The sequence below is a fragment of the Colletes latitarsis genome, chromosome 3 (assembly GCF_051014445.1).
Source record: "Colletes latitarsis isolate SP2378_abdomen chromosome 3, iyColLati1, whole genome shotgun sequence".
Classification (NCBI taxonomy): Eukaryota; Metazoa; Arthropoda; class Insecta; order Hymenoptera; family Colletidae; genus Colletes; species Colletes latitarsis.
The window spans coordinates 39,587,838-39,611,030 of NC_135136.1; the positions used below are offsets into that span (position 1 = coordinate 39,587,838).

Here is a 23,193-nt window from a genome sequence, read left to right on the forward strand (position 1 = left end):
GTTATCCCGAATATTGATTTCCGTCAAATTTTCGCGCGTATTACAGCGATATTGAATATCCGGGACACGCCACTGTCGCGATTTAAACGTTACAGGGGCTCTCGTCTTTGATACCTGAAACACGCACATTTTTAGACAAAGTGTTTTTACACGTAGCTGGATTGCAAGTAATCTAACAGTATCGATTTCTAAAATTACTCTTGAGCCGGGAATGCTCCATCGAAGAAACCAGAGTTTCCGTCGCGATTCCGTGGGTCTTCGTTTCGAAATCTTGGAAAGACCCAAGGCATTCTTGTGATTCATCCGCTTCAACCCTTTTCGTGGACTATTCCCGGTAGAGATCAGCCCGCGTGGCACCGCCCGCTGCGCCAGACAAAGGGCGAGGGGCACGGAGACCGGCGAGCAGAAGGAAAGAGAAGAAATATCGTGTACGTGCTCGGATAAGTTTGCACGCGCATTTTTACGAGCGCGAAGAAGGGGTGAAAAGTCCTCGAAGCCGAGGGACGGGCGCTGGGAAGGGTCTCGCAGGACAAGAGACACGCTCGACTAATTTTCTCGATGTGCTTCGCTAGTCGATCGATGTCGATTTCTGTCTGGAAGGGACCCAGGGCTTTCGCCAACGGGAAAGAAAGCGGACAGGGGGGTAGAAGGGCGAAATAAAGAGCGAGATCGTGAGCGGCGGTATGGGTACGGAGATGGTTTGAATTCATGGCGCTCGTAAATATGTTAATACTCGGTGTCCACCCCCGCGCTCGAGTGGGTGATACCCCAAAGACGGCGGGCCACTTTTTCACGGGGCATTCTTTATCCTAACGGGCATTGTGCGCGATCGAACGACATCGTCGATTTCACTGGCAATAACGCCGAAAACTTTTTACGGCCGTCCCGATATTTATTATCTATTTAGAATACAAAGGGAAGCCTCTTACAAGCGGGGGCGTTCTTCGTGCGATCCGCGATTTACGCGGATAATATTCCCCGGGCATTGCTGGTAATTATTCTTGAAAAATGATTTAACTGTTACGACGTCGGGGGTAGCTTTCGTATGTGGAGGGGTATTGGGCACGTTGCATGAGGAAAAATCGTTAAACGAAAGATAATTTATTAATTTGGTCGGTGGTAAAAATAATGTGGGAGGAGAATACGAATATAAAGATACATTGATTTACAATATGGCGAAGGTAAAGAATAAATATACATCGATTTCTTCGCCTCCAAAGGGATTATTTAATGTTCTACCCCCCTTCGAATCTATGCAACCCCCGCGAGCTGGGATCTATTCTATTTAGAAGATAGCGAGGTTTCTAGGTGTATTGCGAACTCTGCTGATACAAATATCCAAACGCATCAGCGTCGTATGGGGAAAAAGAGGTGCTTGCAGGGTGAATTGTACGTTTCAGGGAGGTCGTAAAGGAGGCTGTCGCAACAACGCGTCCTCCGACTGTAAATAACAAGCTCGGAGTGGTAAATTAGGGGCGCTAATACACTTTAGTGGCGCGGAATTAATGGTCCGTATTCTGAACGCGCTTACAAGAGGCGGTAACAGTTATTAGCGGTAGGTCATTAGACGGTTTGCACGGAACAGCCGACAGGTTTGGTCAACAAGGTCATTTGTAACTGTTAACACGCTTGTAAGTGCGAATTGAATTCCGGGGCTAATATCTCCGATAACAGCGTATAATCGACCTCACCCCGTTCCTCGAGATCGTTCTTCCAATCATTCTTTTCCACGCGATTGTCCGTTGTCGTTGAAAAAAAATTTACACAGCGATATTCGCAAATTTATAATAAATACTGTGGAAAATTTTCTGTATCGGAATAGTATACCGTTCTAGGTTACTCGTGGAATATTTGTAAAAAATGTTTTCACTGCGAAGTAGTACGTAAATCGAGAGCAAGCGATGCAAGATACTGTGTACGGAGAAGAAGTTGGATTCGTACAAATATCGAGTGGTTTTTTCCAAGTAAGTGGGTTAACTGGTTCAAACGGTCGTTCGGAGAAGGAACCGTGCCTGGCAAAGAAAAATTCGAACCAACAGCACCAAAGTTCTAACGACACGATAAATAAGAGTGGATCGCGGTAGTGAACCGCGCGAGTACGAAAGTGTTAAACAGAGGCTATTACAAGGAAAAACGTACGTCTCGGGAGAAAAACTTGACAAAGTGTCTTCGGAAAGCATTCGAGTTCTTGCTGGCGCGACGATACTTCAGCCTGGAACGTACGGATCCGCGTGAATAATGTTTGCATTAGAATCAATTACACTTTTATCGCTTTTCTATCTAACAATGCATCGTAACAGCGGGCACGGTAACCTCTGGCTATTTCGATCCCTTTTCCGCTCCAGTTCCGTTTTATTAGGTATCATTTGTCCACCTAACTACTGCAGCCACTTTCTCGCTGCCACACTCAGCGTTTCCCGATCGCTTCGGAGAAAGACGCTCGCAAATCATGCGTCCTACTCGTTCGCGATATCGACCTTTCGCTGAAACGGCAGCCTCTGTTGTCCTCGACGAAACATTACCTTTTCCACCGACGTCGGGAACGATGAATCGTGCAATCGAGTTCTACCCCCGAAGGGCAGAACCGAAACTTTGCTATGCTTCCATCCAATCTAGAGAAAATCTTTTATCGTGAACATATTTATTTTAGACACAATCTTATTTACTCTGCTTCATCGCCAGATCTCTCACATTTAGTCTTGCGATTATATTTGTAGCAAGTAATAATAATAACAGAGATTTTTATGCAATGGAAGCATCATCGTTGATTTCTTCGCATTGGTTATGTTTCGGTATGGCAGTCGGATGGTTTGATCGACACGGCGATCAAACACGCGTGACTGTTCATACTAATAGATGTCAAACACTGTGTGTTTGTTCGGTACTCGTTTCTTCTGGAATTGTCAATGATTTCTGCTCGAATATTCTCTTCCCGTGCGAATCAACCATTTTGTAACCGTACTTCTACTTTGAAACAACAACGTGGAATCGTGGCTGGACTTGATTATGTAATGACTTGTTGTAATAGTCAGACTAACTAACACAAGTATCATCAATGAATCGCCAATTTTCTAGAAATTATTGCAGATATTGTCTTTAGTTTGTTCTAGCGTGAATGCAAAGTATTATACGAACGTTTACAGCGTATGTAATTCTGCATCGTTTCATAGCGTAAAATCCGCATTGTCGGATCCGTCGATTCGTTTGAAACTCTTTCGAAATCCGTGCCGGTCGAAGCACTTGGACTACAAAGGCTTAATAATGTTGATGCATCCGTTTGCAACGTGCTTCCCCAATTGTTTCAACGGGAGGATCGAAGCAAATAGAGGGGCGGCGGACGGGAGGGGGTGTCGCAAAACGAATCGAAACGAAAGTTTCCTCGAAAAACGATATTAATTGAACCGAACGATCAGAATCGTTTCGCCGTAATTACATTTTCGTTTGAAAAGTTAATATTTCGATATCCGGGCACTTGGTCGTTTTTCGTTGCGCGATGGCGTCGGTGTTTTACCGTATTAAATTAATTAAACGAAGCGTCCCCGGTGAAGCGCATTTAACGGGGCTCGTATCGCCGGCCAATCGATGACTTTTTTCCCCTCCCGCAAGTAGATGAATAGGAACGTCCTGAATCATCATCGAACAACGGTTACCATCGCCTCGCGCGGGATATAATTATTACCACCTGCAGTATCGGTTGCTCGTTACGTATTCATTTATAGCGTCCCGGTGTAACGCAATACTGTATCGTCGATATTGTTCGCCGCGTACAATTAACGTAAAATATTACACGCCGTCGGAGGTATACATCGATTTTCCGTGGAATTTATGTTTCCTCCCCACTGCTGGCCCACCAAAAACTCCGACGTGATATACGGAGGCTCGAATCGGGACGATAAACCTCGAAATTTAATGGGGTCATTTTCAGCGATTGTTTTTTTTTCAACGATAACATTTAAATCGATGTTTTAAGAACACGAAACTCTCGACTCCGTGCACGGCGAGTTTTACGGGGCTTGAAATAAAAATAATTCGAACATGTACGTTGAATGCGAGCTTCTTGCCTAGGAATGTTTTTTCCTTAGAATTCAGCGAGGATCGATAGACATCTCCAGACCTTCCCGAAGAAAGACAGAGCTCGAGTTCCTCGGCGACTAACGTTATCGAAAAATATCTCAAGTACCGTAGTAGACGGAGTCCGTTTCTCGAATCTGCTAACGCGCGCCACCGTCGATTTGATTCCGGATAGATTTTCCTTTATCCGGGGGAACGATGATAACGAGAATCGTCGAGTCCCCCGTTAATGTCCCCCTCGGCCGCCGGAATCCGACGATTTTGCGGCATAAGGACGACGAGGAAGAAAAGCCATCTTTCTCGCGACAACCGGAGAGACAGGTGTCCTAGGAACGAAAGAGAGATTCGTGCTCAGACTGGCGCTTGTCCTCGACTACGAAAGAAAGAAAAGAAAATAGAGAAACTCGACTGACACTCGCCGTGAAATCCCCGACCCTAGCCCCCCCCCCCCCCGTCCTCCCCCTTCTTTCCACCCACCCTTTAAAATTATTACATTCTGCTCGAGATGATCGATGCTCGCTTTCCGCATTTACGCCGCCTGGATCCGGTAATCGTTCGTGTCTCGCGAGCATTTCGCCGCTCGAGACAATATTTCTCGCGGTTTTCGCTCTCTCCCTCCCTCCCCCCGTGTCCAACCCCCGTCTCCAGCAGACGTCTAGGACAGAGTTATTCCGCGGGGTTCCTTTTCGAGGGATGAACGTTTCCGCGATTCCGTCCGTCTCTATAGGCTGTTTTAACGAGCGATTTTCCCCGACGCTGGGAAAATCCACCCCCTCCGCCCCTTGCGTTCCCTATCCCCCGTCTCGTCGACGGACGTCAACGATTTATTCGCGGCTCAAAGAGTTCCTTAGGCTCCTTCGGTGCCTCTGAAAGGATCCATTGTCGAGAGACTTCCCCGTGGAATTGCGGTACATCCGCGAAAACCAGGGCCCGATGATTTCACGGCGACGACCATTTTTACCGTTTCCACGGCGACGTGCCGTCCCTCGTTTCAACATTCGGACAATACGGTGCCCCGATACTATTATTACTATCCGTTGCGTTTCGTATCTCGTCGGTCTTTTATCTTTGTTGCGACGATATTTTATTTAGAAGTAAATTACGAATGGTCCGAGACGAGGCCATTGTGGAACTTCGATATTCCGGGGTACACATTATTAAACTTTCCCGTAATCTGTCGGCGATGAAGCTAGACAACCGGGAAAGTAAACTCCCGGTGATTTCAAGAGCTTGTAGTTTGCGTAATAAAATGAAGCGGTTGTCGGAATCAAAAGCCTTTCGGAAATCCGCGTACGCAGCATCCACCTGAGCAACTCTCTCGGCGGAATTAGACGAGCAATAATTGTAAGTTATTAAATTTGTAGCTTCGTAGCGTCCTGGGAACCGTGTTGTGAATTATATTACTGCATAGCGATTCGTGTTTACCTTGCAACAGTATTCTGGAGTATCTTTGCCACGATATGTCGATTATTGCCCTCTAATTTGGAACGGTATTTCGAAAGATCTCCTTACAATTGCATCGTCCGAGAAAAGTGTTAATTTTGCCATGTAATTCTCGAGAATAACGGGAACGTTTTTTGGTAAAAGTGTAATTCAATCGAGGAGGGTTGTTCCACGCCTATGTTGTTTCAATTTCGACGACGCCCTTGCGGCCCAGCGTGCCACAAAAGGCTGTAAATTATCGAATTCGTCGGCGGGGTCGTTCCGGTGCGCCCTGACCGAGCCACGAATGGCGTTCGAGGATTGGACAATGACCGCGAGAGAGAAATCAATTTGCGATTTACCGAGGGACACGCGCTCTTTAAAAGTGCATTCTACGGTGTCACGTGCGACGGACGTTCCGAGGACGATAAGGCAAGGGTGCTCGCTCAGCCTTGAACCGGAGGGAAAGATGGAACAGAAATGAAGGGTGGTCATGGTTCTTCACGAGTCATGCACCCGGAAAAAAAATGATCCGAAACGAGAGGATCCTGCGCCCTAAATCTGTGGGTAAACTTTCAGCGAAGGAGCAATGGTGCGCACCCGATGATCTTGGCCTGATTTATTCCCCGCTAGCTCCGTTGCACAGACCTCGGAATTCGGACCGCGTTTGATCTTCTGCCCGTTATCGAGCCATCGTCGCGTTTAAATTTCATATTTTCCCATTTCCCTTGCGTGGACAAATGGCTCTCGTTTGGGGGTAATTAGAGAATCTCTGGATATATTCTCGACGATGGAAACTGTGAAACTCCCGTATTTTATTTGAGGAAAATACTGACCCGCGATGCTATTATTGTTTGCTCCGGACGAACGTGATATCTTCGAGACGCATTAAGGGGGTCGAAGTTTACGAGAATGCATAGAACTTTATGGGATCGCGTCACGATATCGAGGCAGACAATTGCAATTTATTAAAACTTTTCTCCTCCTGTAATGCGAGTTTAACTCCTCCGCGCAATGTTAATCCGCGATAGTTCGAAACACGGTACCCGATAAAACGAAACAGAGAGGAAGAAACGCTTCGATATCGAGGGTGGGAATTTTAGAATTATTCTCGTATAACAGTAATTTTATCTATCATTCGTTGTCAATATCGAACGCAATATATTTGAAATTGTTCTGTTTTTAGAGATTCCCCTCGAGGAAAACGTGTACACGATTTTATTTTCTTGAGATTTCCAAAGAACACAATTTGTATTTATTTCTCTTTCGAATCACAAATGGTTCGTATGTTTACGCTTAGAGTACAGTTCCCAGAGAAAATGTTCTATTCTTCAGTCGGAGTTTTAACGTTACGGGGAACGCAGACACGAGTTTACAAGCGTACGTTCGCGAAAAGTATTTTTATACGCGTCGGAGAATTTTGGCCGTTCCTTTTCGGTCCAATATTCGTTTAGCTGTTCGTGGCAGTGGAAGCTCTAATTGTTTCGCGAAAAATGCAACCTTTTAAAACGTCGATGCACCCGGCGGTCCAGACGGTCTTTAGAAATTTACGTTGTTTACCCGTCGCCCCGGCTTCCCGGTACGTTTCTCCGTGATCGTTCGATCGTCGCTTGATACGGAAAGGAATCCCTTTATTCCCTGTGAAAACACCGTTTCGACGGTTCCATTGACATTGTAATCTGGGATGGAACGAAGGGTCCAAGGAATGCGGGAGGGTCAGAGGTCGGGGAGGGCTCATTCGGGACGGGCATTTGATTTCAATTCGCGTCCTCTCGATTCCTCCCGCTCCGCAAACAAACCGTGCGCAGATTACACGACGGAATATTTTTACAAATTTACGAAGTCCGACCTGCCACGGCCACGGGAAGACCGGGCCGGGGGTGGAACGGGAAAGGGGGGCGTGGGAGGGCGAACAAGCGTAGTCGCGGCGCGCGGAGGGACAGAGAAGGGAACGAAGGTAGCGAAAGAAAGAGAGGGTAGTATGAAAATATAAAGACCGTGGGATGTAAAGACTGCAAGCTCAGGGGCTTTTGTTCTTTCGCCTCGTTTTCTTCCACCCTCGTGCACGAGGAAAATTCACGGACTTAATGGTCTCATTTATTATTTCTTATACCTCGACCGTCCTCTCTAAGGGTCCAGCCCAAAAAGTCAGCCACTTTCCACCCTTTCGCCTCGTTTCTGGTGCTTTCAGCCTTTCAAACGGTTTTCGCTGATGGGCGTCGATCGAGGAAAGGCTCCGCACGCGGGGATATCGCGGGACTCTACCTTTTCTCCTCCCGCCGCCCTTAAATTCCAGCCCCTCGATGAGTCGCGAAATACGTCAACGCGAACGCCTTTTCGACATTTCAAGCAAACGCATTAAAGAGTACATTCTTATCCGCATCGTGAAATAAATAAAATAGTTTTTTAAGGACCGGTGAAAAGGTAGAGTCGAAGGTTCGAACGATTAAATAAATTATCGAGAGTCGACGAACTTTCGGAAAATAGACCGAAAGCTGCTTCTGTAGCGGCGGTGGCTGTTAAAGAACCGCATAGAAAAATTTTCATTCGGGACGGCGAGCGTGCACGGTGGACCCGGTATTCAAAATAGTCGAGGCGAATGTTCCACCCTTGAAATTGAAATACGAAAATACGAGTGCACGAAGTGACCTCGGCCCCGGGAATACGGGGAACCGACGAGGCGGACCGAATGTAGTCTAGAACGAATCCAGCGTATTTTCGAAGTAGTTGACCTTTTCTCGGGATGAAAGCCGGTCGAAACGATTTCACGAGTGCGTGCCAGCCTTTCTTAATTCGTTCCCGGTGAATTTAATTTGATCGATATCAAGCTGCCCCGGAATATTTGACGCCTGTTCAACCCTTTGCATTCCACCGACGCCCAGCTTAGCGTGGAAGCAATATACTCGCGAGGGAACTACCCCTGGCGATTATTCTGGCTTCGTTGAATTACACGGTAGCCAAAAATATTCAAGATTGGTAGATTTTATCTTCACTACTTATCTTTAACATATTTTTACATTCTCGAGATATTCGTGAAACAAATCTATTCCTTTTCGAGGCCATTCCTTCTACGGTGAAATTTAAATAAAATTAAATAGAAATGCTAAGTGACGAAAGAGTTTACGAAACAAGGCATAATTCACAGTGCCAATTAAAACTTATTACCAAAGCGTGTAACGTGCAACGACGTGGTCAACAGAGTACCTAGATGCTCGATAACCGGAAGTTTGGACGGGGGCGCAGGAATCGAAACGCAAAAGTATCGGAGGGGGGATGGGTGGTGGTGGGCAGGGTCCAGCAAATCTTGCAGGATGCTCGGCGGGGCTCTTGGCTAACAAAAGGAGCCCGGGGACGTAAAATATGATGCTTTTAAGCCGTCGCGTAGGGCGCGCCTTTAAATTTCAGTTCGAAGATCGAAGAGCCTCTGTGAAATCAAGCGAGCGATCCTGTAGTATGCAAATACACGGGAGGACGGACGTGCTAGGTGGATTCAGGAGGAACAGAGACCCCGAACAAGGGAAAGGGAGGTAGGAAGGAACGAGAAGACGATGAAAGAAGCGGAGAGGAACCAAGGAACGGAGGAAATAAGTGCGGAAGGGCAACGGGGGTTGAAGGGGGTGGGCCAGAACGGAGGTGCAGGAGGTGATCTTCTGAAAAATGGGGTCGTAAAGCATTCCACTCATATCGTATCCCGCCTTTTCACCTTCCGCGCATACGTTTCCCCTCCCCTCCCCGGTACACACATACTCGTCGACTTCTTTCAACCCTTTCCAGAGGCATCTTCTAGGCCGGGGGACGTCGATTTTTAATTTTCGCGAGATTCTCATACCGCCTGGCCCGCGGCTCTTTGTCAACCTTCAAGGAATTGTACTCGAGAATCCGCAACGGTTGAAACCACGCGAAAAACGTTACCGCGTGCTTTCTTTACTTTCCTCGCGTTTCCGTTGTTTCCTACGTTCTTGGCGAATAGCTGGCATTTTTTAAATTACTGGTTTGCTTAGAAGCACCGACGCTCCTTTCGTTGCTACGGGATCCCCGATTTTTATTTCGATATTCGGACGTTTCGAAACAACGTTTACCTAGACTCACTGTTTCCGAAAGTTTTCTGATCACCCACTCGAACGAGTATAATTCAGTGGGGCCATCCAGAGTGCTCTCCTATAAAGCACCCTCGATGGATCGTATTTTCTCGCCAAAGATGACGCTATAAATGCCCCCCCGTGAAGTGGAGAATCGCGGATCGGAATTAAGTCCAAGGAGAATTCGATTCATGGCGAACGAAATTCATATTCTTTCGAACCGAAAATTAAGTGATTTTTGGAAAGTATTCCGTCGATGAACTCCAGTGTCGCGGTTGAGACTCGCGACCCCTTTGAAATATTAATCTCAATTCGTATCACGATTGACCAGCGACACGGGTGCGTGCTTTTTTCCAATGAAAGCGGATTTGCCGCGATCACGCGTTCCGCGAAACCCTCCCGCGGCCACGGTGGCGAGCACACCTGCGACTTATCTCTCGATGCATATTTCAAGACGCAGCTGAATACGGAACGTACAGTCGGCATGCGAATCGCTGCGATACGCGTAACCGTGGAAAAAGTCCTCCCCAAACGTAAACACCAGACTTAGAAACTAGCCCCGGGAGCCGTATCGCGATCTTTTTACGACTCGATCTCGGAACTGGCCTCGATGATTGCCATCTCTACGATATTAGCTCGCGTAAGCCTCTCTCGGGACAAAAGTTTGCAAAAATTTAGTCGAAAACCTTGCTCCTTGCTGACTCGAACAATTCAGTAATTGTATTTTATTAAAATTTTAATTGGAATACAGTTCTTACATTCTTGAGCACAAGAATAAATAATAATAGTAGCTTCTTAAAATTATTTCAGAAAATTTTATCCCTCCTTGATCGTCCAACTATTGGGTCAGTTTTCTATGTTTTACGATGCAGGTTTTCTAGAAAGAAAATCTCGCGAGGAAACACTAAGGACGACGACGGGTAAAACTAGTAATTTTTCATTTCATCAATTTGGCGCGGCGGTGTCCCAATTCCTGTAGCCGGGTAAACGAGATGATTTATAATACTGTGGCGGTTTCTGGCGCTTTCGTTGCAATTATCGAAAACTAGATTTATCGAGGCGATTCCTTGGCACTCGCCTAACGCGGTCCGCTTCGAGTTAATGATTTATCGCCGTCGCGCGCGGGCGCAACTGATTCCACCATTTTCCTATTGTGCGTCGCGTTACTTCCCGTTATTTATTACGCTTCGGGTATTCGCGAGCGTGCTGGAGAAGCCCGCGCAGAAAACCCACTAAATCAAGGGATCGGTGGGCGCGCGAGCGCGTTCGTCGGTGCTCGCGACGTTGAAAGTGGTAAATAAAACGTTTCGCGAGATTAAAGGATATCGTTGCACGCGTCATGGAAGTTTCTTTGACCCTGTTCGTTACTGGCCGCCGGGGCGAAAACGATACCGACGATTTATTGCTGCTTATTCGCGGAAAGACATTAATTCACGTCGTTATCGAAGATAAGGTTGTTTATGGTGATTTCTTTTCACCGATCGGTTCACGGTTATTTCGATCGTTTGCTGCGCTTACCAGTAGCTCAGTTTACCCCGATAACTCCACGCAAATCGAAGTTCGAATAGTCGTTGCGTCCCGAATCTTATTTATCGAAGCAGAATTTTTTAAATCGAAACGTCTGAATTTCCCATTTTCACTACACTCCGAAACGTGGCTCGAAGGGATAAATATTTAATGACGATAATGAAAGCACGGTAATTACGCTAAGCACGCTCGATGTTTGTAATAATAACCGATTATCGAGATATATTATTCCGAGGTTTTATTTTGGTCCGCGGTACGATCGACCGTATCGTTACGCGTACGCATTGTAAGCGCCCGATAACAAAGAATGTATCGCCAGCTCCGCTAATTGCACGGTGCACGCGCGGTATTATAATTAATTCGTCATCGCGACGAGCCACTTTGTACGCCGCGTTGTAAGTGCAACGTCGCTGGTTCGATCCGCGGTGCTCGCGATCGACTAAAACGGCGGTATGTTTGACGGAAACGGTTCAAAGAGGATCCCGCGGAGCATCCTGGCTTTCGTCGATCTCTAAAGCTGCATTCAACGCGGCAAGTTGGATGCAAGGGGGCCCCGTCCAACGGAAAAGGAGCCAACGCTTCGACGATACTCGCGCCTGATGACTCCCTTTTAATAACTTAAGCCTATTACCCGAGTGCCTCCGGTCTTGTTCCCTGCGGTTTGCTCTTTTCTTTCGCCCGGGAAACCACGCGAATGCCATTTTTTTTCACCCCCCACCCTGTCCCCCTACACCTCTGGAGTCGCTGGTCGAGGCAGTACCGGCAACCATTCGTTTCTTTCTCGTTTATTTTCAACCCCTCTCTATACTCGTGTCTATTCGCCGGGAGAGCGTATAATCCGCTATTATCGCGCGAGTATTACGTACTTGGACGATTTCTGCGTTCTATTAAATTATCAGAGGGTTCGTGTGATTCCTAGTTTTTTTCTTTTTTTTTTCCTACTCGATCGGAACCAACGAGCGGAGAAAGAATCGATAATCGTCCGGCGAAATACGCGATGCCGTGCAAACAAGGGAATGGTTAATAGTAATGGACGACGGTTCTCGCGAAATCGGTATAGAATTGGTGGGAATTGCGCACGCGATATTAGTAGAATTTTTTTTTTTTTTTATAGTACTCGTTTGTTCTCGGGATATTTTTATGTTAAAAACGTGCATGAAACGTTATTTTATTCCGCGGTTTCGCGTATAATCTGAAATTTGTCATGCACAGCGGAAGCGAGTATTACGAACGGAATTTATTGCTTAAACGGTTACGTGATACTAAATAATTGTAACTTGGTATCTATTAAAATTATTCACGTTTCGCTTCTGGAAATAAATTTCGTGATATTCGGTGGTAGCTGCTAGCCAAAGTTTTTTTTAAATTTCACGAAATTCTTTCTAAACTGTTTGCCGTATGAAAAAATGTCCCAAAGATACAAATAACTTCTACGCGTTTTAATTAAAATTACACATCTAACCGTGATTGAATACGGATCCATAAATATTAATTCCGATACGTTTAAACGTATATGCCCGGTACGGTTTGTTGATCATCGTGGCAAACTTTAATCGAACTGGAAATTGAATAAACCGAAATGGACAGAGGCTGTTTTCGCGCGCTAATAAAAGTCGAAGGAGAAATATACTTTTATGTGTATATATATACACGAAAGGGAAATATTTCGCTAATAATAAATAAACAACCCCGTTGGAAGTTGGCGCGAGCGTGCACTTTTTACGTACGCGGAACGGAAATATGTTTCTAATAATAAATAAATAACCCGTCGAAAGTTAATAAAGTAAGATAAATGTGCGCCGGGGGATTCGAACTATGGTTAAAAAGTTAGAATGCGAACGCTCTTCTTGAAACGGCGTGGTTACAAACACGTATCATGGGGGAATGTTGGCATACTTGTAGCTACAAATTCTCTTCGTATCCACGTAACAGCATTATATTATATTTCTTGTCGAAGAATGAATAAATACTGAGCTTCGACTGGGTTTTCGCGATGTGGACGCATCGTGGGGCACGTCAGAAGTAGCGGGAAGAGTGCTCCGTCAAAGGACCCGCCATTTCCGTTCCATTCTCCCGTTGTTTGTCCGATTCCTAGCAGCAAGCGTGTTCAAACAATCATTTAAAGTTCCACCGCGTCGTTACATATTCATTCGTCGCGTTACTATGCATTATCATATATTTGGCTACGTAAACAACGCGACTTGCCGCGACGCGTCGGTCGGAAAATCTCGGTTGAATTTCGACGTCGGAAGGGACGTCCACCGTCGATGGGACGCCACCGGGATCCCCTCCCCCTTTGAGGAGATAAGGCGATTACCGTCTCTATTTTTTTTCTCTATGCTAAATTTATGCCATCAACCGCGCTCTGGCCTCGACAGCGACAATATTTTCTTTACGGACCCCGGAGAAAGCAATTACCGTCTTTCGTGCTCTCCCGATGCCGAAAGCGCAAATCGGATAAAGACCGGTCGACGATTTTCGACAGCCACCCTAATGCCGCGCTGTCCCTGATATTCTGCTTAACAAATTGAGCTCCTCTCGCGGGCCCGTCAAGTGCCTGTCGATTATCGATCAGAGAACAAAAAACGCCGTCTGTTTGCACCGATTGTTGACGAATTGGCTAACGCTGGGATCCTCGACAACTCCAGAAACGCAGTGGCTAGGCTCGAAAAATACCAGAAACACGACAGTAGACTCTGGTGACGCTTCTCTCGCTCGCCAACAGAGGGCCACGCTCGACCTGTGCCTTTCTCGCTAGTGCTCGAGTAGATCTTACGTTCTATGGACTTTCGTGGCTCGATCTGACGGGTATTTCGATCGAAAAATTACGAGAGGTAAATTTTAAATTACTCGTGACGTTGAGAGGTATTTGAAGAAAATTGATTTTCCCGAGGGACATGGATTTTTCTCGGCCGTGTAACCGTGGAATTTAGGAATTTACCATGGATTTGATTCATTCTGTTCGCCGGTGTACTGCGCAGCGAGTTAGCCCTGTGTATACGCGGGAGTACAATCGAATTATCAGGAACCGTGGGGAAATCCTTTAATACCTGGGCACGAATTTGCCCGGCTCTCGCGATCGATTAATTCCCTACGAAATCGCCGGGCGTCCTCGTCGCGGATTAGGTCCGTTACAGCGCGCGCCGTGTCGCGTTTTCGTTGCGTGGGCGGACCGTTCGCGGAACCGTCGCGATGCAAAATTAACGAAGAAGCCCGGGTCGGGGCACCAAAGGGATCGAGGGATCCACGGCGTCCCGCGTAATCCCGTTTTCCCGGGTGCGTACACTGCGTCGCGCTTAACCGAGTTACGCCGTTCAACGAAAGGTGATGTACGATCTCGGGGAATTTATTTCCCGCCGACCGGCCGTTCCCCACGCATATTTGATTATTTACTTCCGGCTACGGTTAAATAATTAACGGACGGGACTAGACGCTTTAATTATTTCTGCCCTGGAATCCTCTGATTCGAAATTTTAATTGTCGTCGAGAGAAGAATTTTGAAATTTCTGTAAACGCGAACGATCGATTTATCTTTGAAATTTTATAATCGGAGAGCATCGTCGACAAGAGTCTCGGGCGGGATCCGAATCGTTATTCGGATGGCGATCTTCCAGCCGGCAATTATAAAATCTTCCCCGGGCCATTCGCCGACGGAAGTTGGGAAGTAAAAAGTCGACGCGGGGGTTTTACAGCGTTCGACCCCGGCCGGGGATCGAATAATTAAACGAATCAACGGGCGTTGCAGTCGTAAAAGAAGAACATTATCGCATCTATTCGCCGGAAGTCACGGGAAAATCGACGAGCGCCGGAGGCTTGGGGTTGGATCGTTAGAGGGTTGTGCTCACACTCGCGTACGGGGTCGTTCATCGCGCGAGAACTCGCGTGTATACACACCTGGCTCGGTGTGCACGTGGGAGGAGCGAGGGAACCGGAGGACCGGCTCCCAGAGACGTTCTAACCAAGATAAATTCGAGCGATTAAGGGCAAAAAGAGGCGGAGGGTGGAGAACAGCAGCGTCGAGAAGCGAGAGAGGAGAATCGATAAGGAGGCCCCATCGATGCCTTAAGAGTCGAAGGAGGGGCGAGATAAGAAAGGGGGAGGGCGAAAAAAATCCAGTGTCCGAGAGGGAACGGAATAATTAATTTCCTCTTGGGTCGTAAAACAAAGCCACCCCCTCTGTGTGATCCGCTAAACCGCCGGGGATAAAACTGCGCGGGGTTCCAGGGGGTGGACGGTGAAACGCATCGGTAATGAACCGACACGGTAAAAAACAATCGTGGAAGAGGAATCGGAATCGAGAGGAGGCCGGAAGCCGCGAAGGAAAGCCAGAGGGACAACCGGGGAAAAAGACGCTCGACGTAGGGTTCGCGGAGGGCAAAAATAGGGAGGAAGAAGACGCGGTATCGGAGCAGTAAATAAAATATTCAGGAAGCCCGGGCCCCGGGGCGTTTGTTCGTGGATGCAGGGGTGTCTGGCTGAAGTGGCGAATGGGGTTGGAGGGAGGGCAGCGGTTGAGTGGAACGAAGAGGATGCTCGGGACGGAGGAGGATCCGGTGGCCACGTATACGGGACCCGACGCGGACTACGAGCCGGTTTTATCCCGTGGGATTCGTCGCGGAGGGGTGTTGCGGCCGTTGGTGTAAGCGTGTGCACCCCTGCCGGGCTCCGCAACCCCCAATCCGCACCTGCCCGGTGAAACACCCCCGTAAGCCGACCATAGTCTCGCACCGATTTCTCAAACAGAACCTACCGGCGCCCTTGGACCAGTCGACGCTCCTAGAACAACCCCCTTTGTCGCTTTCTCACCCCTTAGAACGCCAACACTATCCTCAGAGGCGGGGAACCTTTTGGAGGTGGACGAAAATTTTGTTACAATTAACTCTATGTTTTCTTGGGCCACTCTGAGGCTAGATACTCGTCATCCCCAGTTTTGAAATCTGATTTAACTATTTTTATCGATTATACTTTAGAATTTGTCACACTAGAGGTGGCTACGATTTTAGATCCGTGTTCATTAGTTCTTTATAATTTTATTTTCAGTCGACTCAGACTCGTGGTCTTTTTTTATTTGTTATCTTTAGTAATCTATTTCAATTATGTAGTTTGTTCATACGGTAATCTAAATTCGCGATCCTGGAACGATAAATCATCCAACAAGCGCGATGAAGTTGATTACAGTGAACGTAAATAGAGTACTATTCTTATCATTCCTAAAGGTACGCCTGCGAGAAATGAATTCGTTCTTGGTGTATCGTTTTAGATGTCGTTAAAAATGTTAGTTTGCATAGAAATTAGTACAAAGTAGGGAACGTAAGATAAAATGTCGGATATTGGAACTCGATATCGAATCTGTCGAATTCAATTCCAATTCAGTTCTGTTTTCGCTGGATCAATAATTCAGCCCGTAAAGACACGGGCCAACTTTCCTCGAGGAACACAGACACAGCAATTGCAAATAAAATACTCGCAGCAATATTCAGAGATATAACAAATACGATGTTTGCGTCCGAAACGGTCGTCAACCCCGCTCGTGACACGGATAAATTTATTTTAAGCGAGTATTGAAATAAACTTTTCGCTGGATCGAACAACGGTGCTAAATAAGGTAACCGTTCGTTGGAATTTAATTATACGAGTATGATTTTACTTTTGAGGAGAGTAACAGAAAGTATATAAATCGGGCAAATTGTTTGGACTCTTCAAAGAGTATGGTGAACAAGTCGCATGGTTGCGAGCGATGATCCAACATCGCAGTCAAGGAATTAAAGTCTGTGTTTACGGTGCTTTGATATCTCGTCTGTGAAGCGCGAGTTTTAATTAAAATATCGTCCGTACAAAGGGTCGGTACAGCTTAAGAAGATTATTATTGGTCGTTGGAAATTAACGTTAATACAGCTGCTAGCTCTGAATAAGTATGATGAATCAGTCGGAGTGTTTATCATGGTAATTTATTGCACGCGACGGCATCTGTAACTAATGGCGCGCGATGCTCGCTGAAGCATCGGTAATTATATCTGAATGCAATTCAGTGTCGCACACTCGAATGCATCCGACGAGGCGGTAGTTAGACCTTCGGTGTCGGCACACGACCAGCGTCTCTGAATTCGTGGCCATTCGCGCCCAGAAACGGAGCTAACAGCGCGCAGTCTGTAATTGTAAAACGCTATCTCGAAAATTATAAACAGGGAGAAAATCAACAGACAGGATTCAGCAAGCTCGATTTAAAGATCATCCCGAAAATACAATTCAAAATAGATGCTTCTTCCAACAACCAAACCAATATTACAACCAGAAATATAGAATTAAATTTCGAGTCTGACCATTATTGGTTCTTACTACTTGCGTCGAGTTCTCAGGACCCATTGACGCACATTACCACTTATTTTAACTGGTCATAACTGATTAGTAGACTATAATTTTGAGGATAATTTGCAACTCTATAAGAAATAAATGATATCAAGCTGTTATCGATGTCTCAGAACGAAAAACAAGTAGTAATACCCAATATTGGGCAGCCGTGTTCCCACGGATTATCAGAATCAATTTTCTCAGGAACGAACCTCGACTATCAAACACGCGGGTAGGGCTCGTAATTATCCAAAATGGCCGCTTCGTAATAACGACAAACGAATTTTCGTAGCGTCCCGTTTTCCTCGGACGGGCGCGGCGTTCTTAATTCATGCGAAAGCAGAGATCATCCCCCAAAACTGCGAGCTTCCGGTCGCAATTAATATGCAGACTCTCGGAGATCTTTAATGCGACTTAATGAAAATCTCTGATTCTGAAATTCGACCCTATCTGGCGGAACATCTGCTTAGTCCAAGTTAGAGTTTCACGTTGATTTCTCGGGGTCAGTCGACCGTCACCCGAACTTCGTCTTTCCTGGTTCGTCCCTCCACGCCAGCGGCGCCCGAGTCATTGCCTTTGGTATACTGGGTAAACTTAGTTAACTAACATTCCGAATTGAATCCTCCAGAATGCAATAAGAGAACTGTTGGTGCAGTGCGTCGCGCGGAATTATCGCGTTTCATTATTACGATCGTGACCCGAAAGTTTCGCGCGATAAATCGCGACGCTCGCGTATATTACAGCAACGCGTCCGGAGAGCTTAATTTTTTTTATCTTACGATTTCTCCCGAATCGCGAGACCGCCAGTCGGAGCTCCTTCGACGAGAATTGTTTGTTGGCAATTAATCGAACTTTGAAACAACTTAGTTTTCTGACGCTCCAAGGATTATCCCGGAGTATTCGTTGGAACGAAAGGCTTAGTGGCAGATCCTCCGGCAGGCCTTATCAGCGCAGCTCTCGTCGTTAATTATATCAAAGCGTTCGACTTCGCCTGTGCAGCATTCAGACGGTCTCTCGTATCGTAACCCCAAGACAAGCGAACTTCTCCGTTATCATAATATCGCGTAATTTAGTATTGGTGTGCTTTCGCGCACCTGCTGACTCGAAGGCTCGTCTTCCACGCGCCGACATCGAGTTTCACACCGACTTCTCGGGTTAACCGACCGACACCTTGCTACCCGTCTCTAATCCTTCGTCTCCCTTCGACTTCGGTCTTGTAGGTAAACATTCTCGAGCAAATCCACGGAAGCCCGTCGCTACCAGAGGAATCAGGCGTTCGAGCTTTTGATGGCTTTAGGTCTGTCTAGAAAAATTCCACCAGGCGGGTGAAACCTACTCGCGACGCGACGACGCACGACGAATGTTTTTCGAGGCACGCTCGCTCTCCCAGCGATCAATTTCCCACGAGTAACTAAGCAGAACTTTCCGATATACTCTTCTTCCCTCTTATTTACTTGTTTCGCCGATCAACCGGACGAGCCTTGCTACGTGCGGCTCTAGAAACTGGAAAATTCATAGAGGAAAGGTTGCGTCTTTTATTTCTTCCGTTGCGAAAGTCGGCGAACGCGTGCATTTAACAGCAAATGTTTACCCCCGCTAATTTGTCCGGTAAATGTGTACTTTAACGTTGCTTAGTTTGAATATTCATTCGCTCGTACATCCGGGGTAGTAATTTTCAAATGGCACTTTGTGTTCGCCAAAGTGTTATAACTCGTTAACATGTGCCAATTAATACAACCACGGAAAACGTGTTTCCGCGTTCGTTTTACGTCCACCGTGCTTTACGTTCGTCCCGTTAACGACTGCTTTATTTTCTTGCAAATAATACTGGACCGTTACAAAAAATATAACGGTCTTCGTTGTTTGTGTAATAAGTCGATGTTACTGTATTTCAAAAAATGATGCATCGTAAGGGTTGAACGAGCGTGTGCGCCAGTATCGACGCAGACAGGTTCAAAAAAACGATTCTTCTCCTTTTCGTCGGGGGATTTTAAATCGTTCGCGTTATCGGATTCGACGCTGGCTTCGGGCGGAATATTATCGTGCTCGCGGAATTTCTACATTTAACGTGTCCAGGGCTCGATTTTTGCGATACGTATCGTACTTCCGCGCCTTAAATATTTGAACAGTGAGCCAGTGGCGGGGGAGGGGACGACTGGCCGCGGTAGAAACCAGAACGTTCAGGATTCTGGATCAAGCCATGATTCCTGGCCCGACCACACGATCTCGTCCGTGGTCACGCATGGGATCTACGCTAATGGATTGCCAGCCGATACGTCCTCCCCCGCCATGGGACGGACGAAGATAAGCGACAAGTATCGCGAAAATTCGAGTACCTTTGACGGTTCGAGCGGCAACGAATTTAACCTACGAATTTTAAATCGTTTCGCAATTTCCCCTCGAGGATAATGAAAAAACAGTTCCGTTCGAATTCTGATTAGATCGTACGTTTAATTCGCTAGGTCCACGCGTTGTTTCGCGCTTAGAGATATTATTGTGAAAAGCGACGGGCGTCGTTGTTACACCCATCTCGACAGGGAATCGAAATCCCACGTTATTCTGTAACGCGTTACGCGTCACGTTCACACGCGAAATATGGTAATTATGACATGCGTCAAAACGTTCGTTTAGAACGGGCACGTCAAATTTATTTTGACCCCGTTTCGACCAATTTGCCCTTAGCCGCTATATCGCGGAGCTTAGGGATGGAATTATTCCACCGCGGTGAATGGAACTTTACGACCATTTTTTGATTCATCTCATTTTTTCGAGACACTCGAAATAAATTATTTTATTACTACGAACGAAGTACCTAATTCAGACGGTATTTCGAGAGACACGGATCATCGCGACTCGGTACGTCGATTCTCGCGAAACTAAAATAATCTCGGTATAGTCTGCGCGCTATAGTCCGTCGTTTAATTGAACTATTAATTATACAGTAGCAATCAGTTACTTGATCCGTTTTTGGGTACTCGCGGTTTCCTTCGGTCCCGTATAATAGACGATTAATACTTAACTGATTCAATCAGCAGTTCAACAGCCGGACCTGTTTGCTTCCACATGAGCGATAGTCAGGCAAATTCAATCAGGCGCTGTACGACGATCGAAAACTTCCAAAATCTCCAAATCCTAAATATTTTCCATGTCGATTAAGGACTTTGTCTCGTAAATTATTCTATTTCGATTCTCGAGGCGTATTTTTCGAAAAAGCCCACCGTGTGCAAAAAAGGTGAGCCTAATCTGGACGGGTGGCGGGGAATATAATTGGGTGACCTCGAGAGAGGGCACGATAATCCTTGGTGTCACGAGGGTAGGAAAAAGGGAGCGCTGGAGGGAAGAACACGCGGAGGGAAAGGGTTAGCAACGGAGCGAGAGGATCCGCGCGTGTAGTGTATAAAGACGGGATTATAATAAGCCGGGCCACGTTACGAAATTGTTTCGTTCTCTATTAATAACGGCAGCCTGGTCGTCGAAACACGGCCGAGCACGCGGCACCCCTTTCGCCACGCGACGATTATTATTGCTGCCACCGGGGGTGCGTTTCGCCCCTTTGCTACGAGTGGAGCACCGTTTGTTTTACCAGCAACTGCGCGGCTTCGTTTCCAGTCATAATAGCTGACCGGTTTTCATCTTCTTAATGCCTCTGTCGACGCCCCGTCGAGGGACTTCTCCAAGAAAATAAACCGTCTTTGATACACCCTCTCCGTGTCGATCCCTAATTGACATAGCATGTAATCTTGCCTTGACATATTGGATGATCTCGTCAAAAATGCTTCGACTTTGCGTAATAACAATTCTTATTGTCTGTAACATTTTTAATTGGGGATTAAATGAATTTCTCTGTCATCGTGGGGAACTTTATACTGTAGATCGTCGAGTTTGACGGATATTGAGAGACGGTCCGGCATTCTTTCCTCTTTGAGCGTAGAACGAAGCTCGTTTAAAGAATTCCTCGTCCGGCATGCGCAGTTTGAGTCAGCGAAACGAGAAATTAACCGGTAGGTGCGCCAGTTCAGTCTGTTGGTTTCTCGTTAAACGAAGTGAGAATATTATTCTAAGAATCTTCTAAGAAGCTTCCGCAGCAAACGTTCTGTGCAGTATAAAGTGAGTCAACTATACTCTCGCGAATGAAGAGGTTGCGTGAATTACCAAGAAACATAGCCCCTTTATAGCCCCCGAAAAATGTTTACTAAGATCGTAAATAAAACTGTAGTGATTCCACTTTGCCAACTTTGAACGATTCGAAAATTCAGGGAACAGAGTCCCCCGTGAAATTAAATTTAAAAATAACTCGAACGCGAAGAATCGTAAGCGGAGCAGGTGTCCAATTAGTCGCGGTGGGAGCAGAGCTCTCTGATCTTCGATCGACAAAGACGCTCGTTCGACGCAGCAATTTACTTTCCGCAATAGTCGCACTGATGACGACGCGCGTCCATTGTTCGTACGCGCTATTAGGCTTCCGATTCTGTCTCCGGTGCAACCGTCATCCTTATCGAGGCGCAGAGGTTGAGGCCTCGTTTGAGCTTGGGACCGGAGGTAGAGAACGCATTACCGATGGCACAATGAGGGAAACGCGGCAGGCAAGTTGGTCTCCGATACGGATTGCGGCGGCATTGATAGTAACGAGCCATTAGGGGACGCGTTAAACGTATCTCTGGCGAAATTCGCTGCTCGTTCAGTCAGAGAAACGCCAAGACGACGGTTCCGCGAAGAATGGATCTACGGTAAAGGGTTGGGGGCTGCGGATTTGTGTACCCTTTCGGCTCGGTGAACTTCGTTTCACGGATTCGCGCGGTCTCGCCCCGTCTTTCCGATCGCGAATGCTGCATAATCGCCTCTCCTCTACACCCAAACTCTCGATTCCAACATTCACCATCAACGCGAAATCCAAATCAACACTTTCAATATTAATTGCTGGTCAGTTTCACCTTTAGGAGACTAGTAAACTTGTACGAAACAAACTTTGCTTTCATCTCTATAAATCTGAACACGTCTGCTCCAAAAATGGATTGTTATTTACACCATAATCAGTAAATAATTGCTAGGCAGATTCATCTTTAGGGGCCTAGCAAAACTTGCTTTCGTCTCTATAAATCTGAACACATCTGCTCCAAAAATGGATTGTTATTTACTCCATGATCGAAACGAATAAGGACGAGATTTCCTTTCGTATCGCGGCCATCTTGGTACCCCAGTTCTGTAGCGCCTTAACTCGAGGATCGAAATAGAAACAACGGGGTTGACGCGTTCAGAATGGTTTCTGTCGACAGCTAGTAAACTTCGATGCCCCGTTCGAAGCTGCGAAAAGGTTACGTACACTCGAGTATTGTATGCTAAATCAAACTGCACGTCGAATCGCAGTACTCGCAGCCGCGTGTCGGCGGTCCGCCATTGTTATACACTTCCTGCTTGCTCCTCGTTCGCATTCCGTTTAGCATGCTACTTGACCGATCATGCATCACGTCGTTCTTTGTCTTTTGCATTATTCATGGTTACGCGCGTACTCGAGCGCGGCATCGTAATCGTTGTAATCGAACACTATACCGGGGATAACGCGATTACCTTTTTGTTGTACCTTGTTGTTTGCCTCGCGCGTGCCAAAACGCCATCGTTATTCTTCCTCCATCGACAAAAACCGACGGCCTCTGTCGCGTTGCGAATGCTACTACCAAGTATCGTTCGAACTCTCTTTAAATGCAATATTAAATTCTACGATTGGAGTAATTCTTTGGCGTGTTTTGTT

The 23,193-nt window shown here is 46.5% G+C and overlaps 1 protein-coding gene across 2 annotated transcripts in view; it reads left to right on the forward strand.

Annotated features, from left to right (window-relative positions):
* Positions 1 to 23,193, forward strand: part of LOC143340202 (uncharacterized) — a 350,931-nt gene that overhangs the window by 44,459 nt on the left and 283,279 nt on the right. The gene's annotated exons all lie outside the window — the stretch shown is intronic.